Raw genomic sequence first — 9,157 nt, 5'->3', positions numbered from 1 at the left:
CTCTGCAATGGTCATAATGCAAGCAGAATGTTAGTTAAAGGGTAAATAAAACATTCTTGAGATTCTGGTACACAGCACGTGACTGTCTTCACCACATCTCAAAAAAGGATATAATGTGGAATGGCTGTTTGTATAAGGAAGGACTAAATAGGGTCACTTACAAAAGAGACTAAGACGAGATATGAGAAAGCTTTATAAAGCAAAAATGATGTGGCAGAGGAATAATTATTCATTGTTTCTTAAAACACAGGAATGATCAGGCACCAATGAAGAGATAAGCAGCAGATTTAAAACAAAAGGAAGTTCTTTTTCTCACAGCACATCATTAAATTGCGGAATTCTTTGCCACAGGATGTTGTGGAGGCCAAAAGTATAAGTGTGTTCAAAATGGAATTAGATACATTCCTGAAGGTTAGCTCCATTGGCAGCTATCAAACATTAGGGCCCAGGCAAAGCTTTTGGTTGAGGGATTCCCTGAATTGTTAGCTGCTTATGGCTGCTACGGGTCACAAAGAATAGGATTTTCTTATAAATGCTCTTTCGCTCCTCCCCCAGCTACCAGCCACTCACAGGGGCAGGATACTGGGCAGGTTACATGAGCCTTTGGTATAGTCCTACACAGCTGCTTTTACACCAGTATGTGCAAGGTTGTTGCTTTAATTTGGGTAAAACTTTAATAAAAGGTTTAGGGGGGGAAAATGCCCAGAGTTCATGAGAAAAAGGTTCTTTGCCTCTGAAATCATCCTCAGCTACATATACCAATTTTGTATATATTTTCATTTGTAAAGCTTCAATAAAGCAAAATTAATGTTCCCAGGAAGGGAAGGTCTCTCTCAAACTGTGTAAAAGTAGGATTAAAAATTTACTTAATTTTACATGCTTTCTTCTTGAGGCAGATAACTAATTTCCTCTCGTCCTTGGGAATTTCCTCAGATGATCAGGAAAAAAACTTCAAAATGAAACACAATTGTCCTCTGTGTCTAATGAATCAAAAGGCTACCCTTAGTACACTTAGAAGGACAGAGTCCATCCTTAATTTCCTACTAAAATAACTATTGTTCAGCTAAATAAATACAAGTGAGCTTCAGAGAAGGAATTCATGGCTTCAGAGAAAAAGAATTAAGTTCAAGTTTTAATGAATGTATTAGGCAAGAAGGAAATGTTGTATGATATTAAACATTTGCTTTTAGACAGCTTTCTATATAGTCTTTTAGATGCCTCAAGGAGATGGTTTTACAGCAGCATTGCAGTAACAGAGTTGCTCCCAGGGGCAGTTGCTTCTCTCTGATCGTGGCATGTACTTCCTGCCATATGGACAGTCCCCCTCTCTCCCCCTGCCCCCCATCTAAAGATCTTCAGCCAGGACTTAATTCCTGTGCCTTCAAAATGTTAGAGAGTTGTGTGTTTGAGGGACAGGAGGCAGAAGGGAACCAAAGTTTTGGGTTTTTTTGTGCAAGAAGTGGCTTTTCAAAAGCATTGTTTGTGCTAAGTTAAAAAAAAAAAAACAACCACCAAACACCAAACGTTCCTGCTGTTTTCTTTCCCATAGGATTTTAATGCCCCTTTCTTCCAAAGCAGATGCCTTTTCTGTGTAGTTTATAAATTTATAATCATACGTTATTTGTTAAGAAATTACTAGGATAACAAACATATGACAAACAATAACAAAGCATGGTGTGCTTACATACATCCATGCACGTGAACACATGCTGCTGTTCCAGTTTAAGAATGAACTTAAGCCTATATACTTGCTTTCATTCATCAGTGCTGTACTACATGGAATGATGGGTTGAATATCCTAAGAGCTTGCTGAGGGCAACTGGCATCGAATGCTTACATTTCTAGATTTATAATTATCTCTGGATGTGACTACCTGAGCCCCAGCAGCACAACTCTTAAAAGGTTGCATTTTCCAATTTCTGAAGCGTATCAGAATGACACTGTGATGGAATGGAGAGGAGAAGGCAACCGGCGGTCAAAACCAGATCCATGGGTCTGGAAAATTGTGCCTGCACTTGAAGAATGCAACATGAGCTGTGCAAATTACTTAGCTTTCACTTGCAGTGTGGCCAGGTAGTCACAGATGGAAAGCAGCAGCTTTAGATTTCAATCCATTAGTCCAGATTCTCTGTTTATCCCAAACAACAACAAAGGTAACTGGCCTCTCCAGCAAGCAGCAATGTGCCTGGTTTGTGCCATTGGTAACCTTCTGCTAAGTGTGAAACACAGACAGAAGTCTCCCAAGTGTGTGAGAAAGCTAGAAGAGGAAAAATAAAAAGGAAACAAAGCAGGAAGGGGACAAAGGTTGCTCTCAATAACACCTGCTGCATTTGCCAGTAGTGGTGAAATTCACAGACATCTGCGGAGAAATCAGCCATCCAAACATAGATGCAAGGCCTAGGATGAAGAGCAGAAGAATCTGTGTTTTTTCCCCCCCAAGGTGTGAATATGCACAAGACTTCCAGAAAAGGTCCGGTGAAACCAAAGCCTGACCTTAACCTATCCCAAACTTCCCCATCCCCAGCCAGCACTCTAGCATGCAGGTTTGAGATGGGAAATGTAACAAAGATTTCATTAAATCCACAAGTGACTTTTTTATTGTCGTTCCCAGATGACTACAAGTTGAAAATACTGAGACAGCATAGCAGTAACATTTATAACTGGTTGTACAAGTCAAGCTAAACTCTGTATGAGAAACTCCACAGATGTGGTTTTCAGGATTCTTCTTCCTTGAAAAATAGAGTACTCCCCTGAAAACGGTGAGAGAAAATCACACCCATTTCATTCCAGCTGATCTCAAAATGCAAAGCTTTTTAAAGGAAAGCTGTGTTCTATAATTGCATTTGCCTTGCAGTGGACTAAATGTTTGCCAGCTTCTATAAGTGTGCTCATTATGATACAGGCTGAATGCTTCAAGCTGATTCTGCAGCTTCTCAACAGCATGGAAGGAATTAGTGCTATATCAGGCCATTCAGTGAGTTTGCACTTCTCTGGATTCAAGGGTTGAATGGGAGTCTTCTGGGAATATAATTCAAAATTTATTCTGCCATTTTCTGCTGCAGATAATCAAGATGACAATGTTTTTAGTAATTTTTCTCCAGTAAAAATACTGCTTATGAAATGAGCCCAGGATGTGGAATCCTCTGTTTATACACAGAACCTAAAAATACACCCAGCAACTGTTTGTACAGTTTTCTGTTTCACAAAAGCTATTCTGGAAAGACTATAGTCAGGAATTTACAGGATGATCAGTCTCTGTGCTTCTACTTTTGACTTCCTTGACTGACTAAGAACACCCGTTTACCATTGTGTGGTGATGATGTACTTGTTTGCTTGTTAGCAAATTAAATTATTCATTTTCTCATTCCAAATGATTCAGCCAAGCAGCTGTCAAACACTAATAAGTTTTTCTTACTGTCATCCTACTGAACAGGCAACTTTTACTTTCAGTTAGTCCTTTAGTTAGGCAGACCTTCTGCAATGACAGTTCTTCATATCCTTCATAGTATAGAAACAACTTGAAGAGGTCATCTAGCCTCGCCATTTTCACCAGTGCAAAATCAACTACGTCAGTGCTATGACTGGCACAAGAGATAGTACAGTCCCGACAGAGCTTTAGACATCTACAAAACACACCTTTAGATCTGAATCAGTTTTCTAGAGTCTTTCGCAGCCCCTGAAGAGAAACTGGCACTTCCACAGTGTAATTCATCTCCTTTCAATGCGTAATGGAAGTGGGTCAAATGAATCACATACTGGAAATTCCTGTTTCTCTCCCGTGGGATTCAGCCGTAGGTGAGGTAAATTCCACTCTTGCTGCTTAACCTGTTCGTAAAGACACAGTGATAGAGAAGCCACAATATCCTTACAAAAATATATCTGAATGCTTTATACTCATATTGTGTGACAGCTTTTCCTATTTAATTTTTCTTCCTGTAATTAAAGCCCATTATTTCTTGCTCTGTTTATCACAGAAACGGAAAACAGACGGTTCTCTCTCTTTCTGTAGCAGGTCATATTTTTATGTCCCTTCTGTCTCCCGTAACTATACTCCCACACTCAGTCTTCACGTCTGTACACTAAACAAGCACAGGTTACGCAACCTTGCTTTATAGGTCATATTTCCTGGAGCTCTGGTCATTCCCCCTGCTTTCCTGCAGATTCTTGCTGGTTGATAGGCATTTGGCCACTCCAGCATTGCTGAGCTTACAAGTTATACTTCGTATTTCACAGGTTAGACTCCTATTTGCACAGCTCACAATGATTAAAAGTTGTATGTCAGCAGCAGCACAGGTAATCTCTAACATGAAAAGGACAACCCAACCATCTTGTTTGTACATTGCCAGCCCAAGAAGGGTGGCACTACAAAACTCACGCAGATAAGAAAGCTTTCATTAAATGTATTTCAGCTCTGGCGATTAAATGAACTTTAGCGTGAGCAAATCTTTTTTAATTGAACATCTGAATGCACATGCACATACACACAAGAATTTGTCAAGTTCCTTCTCTAAGGGGCAGTTTGAATTAACAGAATTGTTTCTATAATATGAAGATGTGAAGTTTGCTAATCTGCATGAAATATTCCTAGACAGAAGGAAGAAGGAAATTAACCTCGAGAATGACTGTCTCGGTCACAAAAGCCAGGGAAAGAGAACTTGCGATAACTTGAAGACAGCCCCATTTTACTCCTTCAGTCAGCTAGAAAGATGCAGAAGGGCACATAAGGGGAAAAGTATGGGCTGAACTCCCAAAACCCCAACTGTGGATTGCTTAATGTCTGTGTTTAATATCTAAAATTTCCCCTTCTCCCAAAGGTTAAAAGGAATCAGGACAGAGATATATATACTTATAAAACCAACCTACTGCTGGCAATAATAAAACATTTTTTATTTTGACTTTTTTTTAATGTTCTGACATATTACTGCTCTGAAGTTCAGAATTTCATTACTATTAAAGTTCATCTTTGACCTTTCACCTTTTTATGTGGAAGAATTAGTCAGGGAGAAAAACCATTCCTCTTTGCCCTGGCTTGCTTATTATGACTCCCTAAAGACTTTCAGTCTGAGGCCATTTGCCAGAACTATGTTTAGCTGTGAGAGAAGAAAGAACCGCCCCCCACTCCAAAATGCTGCCATCCAAATTTCTCTCTTGGCTTTCAGTAAAGACTTGGGTTTTAAAAACATTCTAGATTAAATTTACCCCAATAGGGGTAAAAAAAGCTTTGCTATGCCAGTTTATACCTACTGAGAAAAGTTGACCTTCAGAGCTGCTTGCTAATGAACCTTCTTATTCTACAGATTCCTGGTGTTTTAGGAGTGAACCAAGCCAGAAGGATACCCTGTAGAAGATAAAATTCTTACTCATGCCATAAAATGCCAGCCTGTGAAAGTCACATGCTACAGAAGGCCATACTGAGAGTGACAGGAATTTGAAAAACACTGGAAAACTTTGACTGGTAACATTTACATATTACGCAAGCAAAGCAAATCTTCAAGCATACTTAAATTTTATGCTTGAAGGCACAAATTGATTGCTTGTGGTGGAAGGAATAATGAAATTCCTCCGTGTCATAACATTACAGAGTCAACCAGGTGAATTGTAATGGAAAGGGCTACATTCCTCCGACAGCAATGGTGATTGCCAGAGGCAGCCTTCTTGTTTATATTCACTTAGAAAAGTTTCAGTGCATTGTGTATTAATGCATCAGATCATCTTTGGAATAGATTTATCTACCCCTTCTATCAACCTCTTCATTTTGTAAAATTACAGAACACGTGTATCAGAGAATAGCAGTGTTATTTTCAAAGCATTCTGTAAGCAATCCTGCAGTGCCAAAAGGTTCGTTCCCTAACTGCTTGTTATAGTTTTCATCATTAGCCACAATGAAAACAGAGTCAGAGCTCTAAATGAAATAACAAAACTGGTACGCACCCCAGCACATTTTGGCAGTAGGACAATGCCAGTGGTTAAAGAGAGCCAACACGAGAGGAGCACTGTGTGTTGCTTCCTCATCAACATGGCAGTGAAAGGCACTTAAATTGGACAACGCAACACGCAAGGGCTTGCAGCAACAAGAGGAAGCTAATTCAGATTATCTGTATGGGGAACCCAAAGGCTAGAACAGATCAGATCAGAAGGATCTGTGTGATGAGAAATACAATAGGGAAGGGGAGGTAAGACCAGTTTTGGGAAGGAAGACAAGGCCTTGACTAGGAAAAAAATAAGCAGGGAAAGAAACATGTACGAGTAAAGTACAAGGAAGAAACTGAAATGAGAATAGGAAAATCAAGAGAGAGTCACGAAAGTCAGAACAAATGAATGCAAAGAGCTTGCCTCAAGGGGAAAACTCACAGCACGAAGGGGTACATATCGCCAGAGAATCAGTAGCTGAGGCCAAATGTTACTGTCATATCCACCTGCTGACATACACTCAAAACTGTGCCCCAAGGAGAGCTTATAGGATTCCCTTTGTTATGATGCTGACGCTGCTCACAACATTGGGTTTAAGCAAGGGAGTGGAGAAATGAGGACCTGTGTCTTAGTGCAACATGCATTAAACTGGTCATCACTTTCAAATCTGCCCTGCTGTGAGTGCTCTTCTCACACTCAGGTAAGTAGAGCTTTTCATTGTAATGAGACAAGCTACCTGAGTGAAAGAAAAATGTTTTGGAGTTGAGTAAAACAGGGCTATCATTTATAACTTTTGCCTATAAAAATGAAAAATGCATGATGTAAAATATTTTTTTCCCCTCTCAGTTACCCACAAGTAAAAGCAGTGTTGTACGTAATGTTAATTACTGGTTATATTACAGATGAATATATATTGGTGTGATCATAAGATGAAGACAATTCAGTGTTCCTCTGGATTTCCTTTTAATGAATACATCCACTGTTACTTGAATATGCATTACCCTGAAGTATTCAAAGAGTCTTGACTTGGAGTCCTGCATGCTGAGAGCTTCCATGAAATGAACCAGATGTTTCCAATTGTGAAACACTGGGAACATGCCACAACACGAGGAGCTTTGGATAGTACCTCAGCTTAAATGATTCTTACAGTTTTAAATTCAATGAAGCCAATTTTCACTTAAACAAAGGCTCCTTTACACTGCCAGAACAATGACACAGGCCTTCATGTCAGGGAGAATCTGGCCCAAATACGTCACTGTTTCTTTACTGACCAAGAAAAGGCTGATGCTCTCACCTTCATTCTTTTTTTATCTAATATTTCAACAGGCTTTTCTTCAAGCCCTAATTCTGAGATCATCCATATGTTATATCCGTGTGGAAAGGTCTTTGCAACATGTTGAAAAATTATTTATCTTTTCTTTAACTTGCTCTGGTAATTTTGAGTCTGGGGACATTATAAACCGAAAGGCCCAACCTAACAAACCGATCCAAAACCAATAGAAATACTCTAAAAATCCAGAAGACCGCCTCCTTTCAGTTGTTGAGATTTTACTACAAAATGCATCATTAATCTGACTTGTTTAAGAGTTTTGAGTTCTAGCACAAAACAGAATTTGGCTTTTAACTCATCTGTTTTGTTGAGGATGTCATGATAAGACAGTCACTTACAAATGCCAGCTTTGGGAAACATGCAAATGACTGAGACATCATGAAATATACTTCAGAATCAAAAGCAAGTTTGAAACTGTGGAAATAGAGCTGGAAAATGTTTCTGGATCTTCTGAACAGCTCTGAATTAGCTTTAGTGTCCTGGTTTTCTTTTCCAGGGAGAGAAAATTGCTAAAGTTTCAGATTTTGCCCATATTTTGAATCCTTATGGCTTTGAACATCAGGCCTAGTTAATTCCTGTAGGTTTACAATCACTTGTCAAATGACCTTGGTCACCTTTCTTCTCTAGAAAACCATTTCCTATGAGATACAGTATTTAAACAGGAAAGTTCATTGCTACTTATAAAAGTTTTAGAAGTAGGATACCCTACTTCTACTCAGTAAAAACCAAACAAACAAACGAACAAAAAAATCAAAGAAAAATATTTAGTTAACGTATGCAAAAGAAAAAAACAAACAGCTGTTTTTTTTCTCTATGCCTAATGTATTTGTCTGTGTTCATCTTCAAATACGTCATGTTATGCCATATCTAAACTGAAATATTACCGGGATGGGTGGTGGTGGGTTTTGGTAGTCCATGAAGCAGCATGCAAAATGTTGTTTTATATACTCCAGAATGCTGTATTTTGGAATCTTGGAGGGACCAGAAAAAGATTAGTTTTATTTTTTAATTTCTTAAATGAAATAAAATATTTTATATAGCAAAGTCATGAAAGGTGAAAGCTGTAAGCTATAATAAAGTTGTAAGTCAGGCTATCTAACAACCTTTTTTCTTCGTTTCTCAACCTATCATCTTCATTTAGAACAAGAGGTTGCTCTTGCCAATTCTGTGTCTTTTTTTGTTCTCTTCTTTGGCAGATGTACATTCAAGGAAAGCTACTCTTTGCCAACTATATTTTCAATGGGTGCAGCAAGTCAGCTAAAGACCTTCAAAAACAAATAGCTAAGACAAGGAGTGATTATCGCATGGGTTACTGTCTTCCAAGTGATTTCAAGTTCAGGTATTTTACTTTCCGTCATCATGTTTTTTAATCACTTCATTCTGAGACCTTTGGCTTCTGTGTTCAGTTTCTTAAACATGAAGCACCGTGACTCAGAGCAGGAAGTACAGCAGTCTCAATATCAAAGCATGTGCACCTTTTTGGTGTGTTTACAAGTTCTCCATCTTGTATATTCCTTCCTGTCCCATTCGACAGTTAGGACTGTCTAACCCTAACTGCTGAGCTACAGAATCTTTACTGGCAGTTACTGGCAAGGAGGAAATAAGGAAACAGAGGTCAAGGTCCTGGGCACATCCCCCATTTCTTTTGTGCATGTCTGACTAAGACTTACTTGTTTTATGGGCTGTTATATTTACATTTTGGCACTAGCCATAAAAATTTAATTGCAACTAAAGGACCAATTATTTTAGTCAGGTGTCTTCTGGCAACTAGCTTCTTCATTTAATTAATAGTTGCGGGGAAGCTTTAGAATCACAACCTGGAGAAATAGCAGCAGATGGTCAAATACTCCACAGCTGCATACTGAGCATGCAGCTCACAGAGGGAGCATTCCCAGGAGCTAAAGCATATGCTGCAAC

The sequence above is a fragment of the Pelecanus crispus genome, chromosome 1 (genome assembly GCF_030463565.1).
Source record: "Pelecanus crispus isolate bPelCri1 chromosome 1, bPelCri1.pri, whole genome shotgun sequence".
NCBI lineage: Eukaryota > Metazoa > Chordata > Aves > Pelecaniformes > Pelecanidae > Pelecanus > Pelecanus crispus.
The sequence above is the reverse complement of the archived record's forward strand: the minus strand, read 5'-3'. Positions refer to the sequence as shown.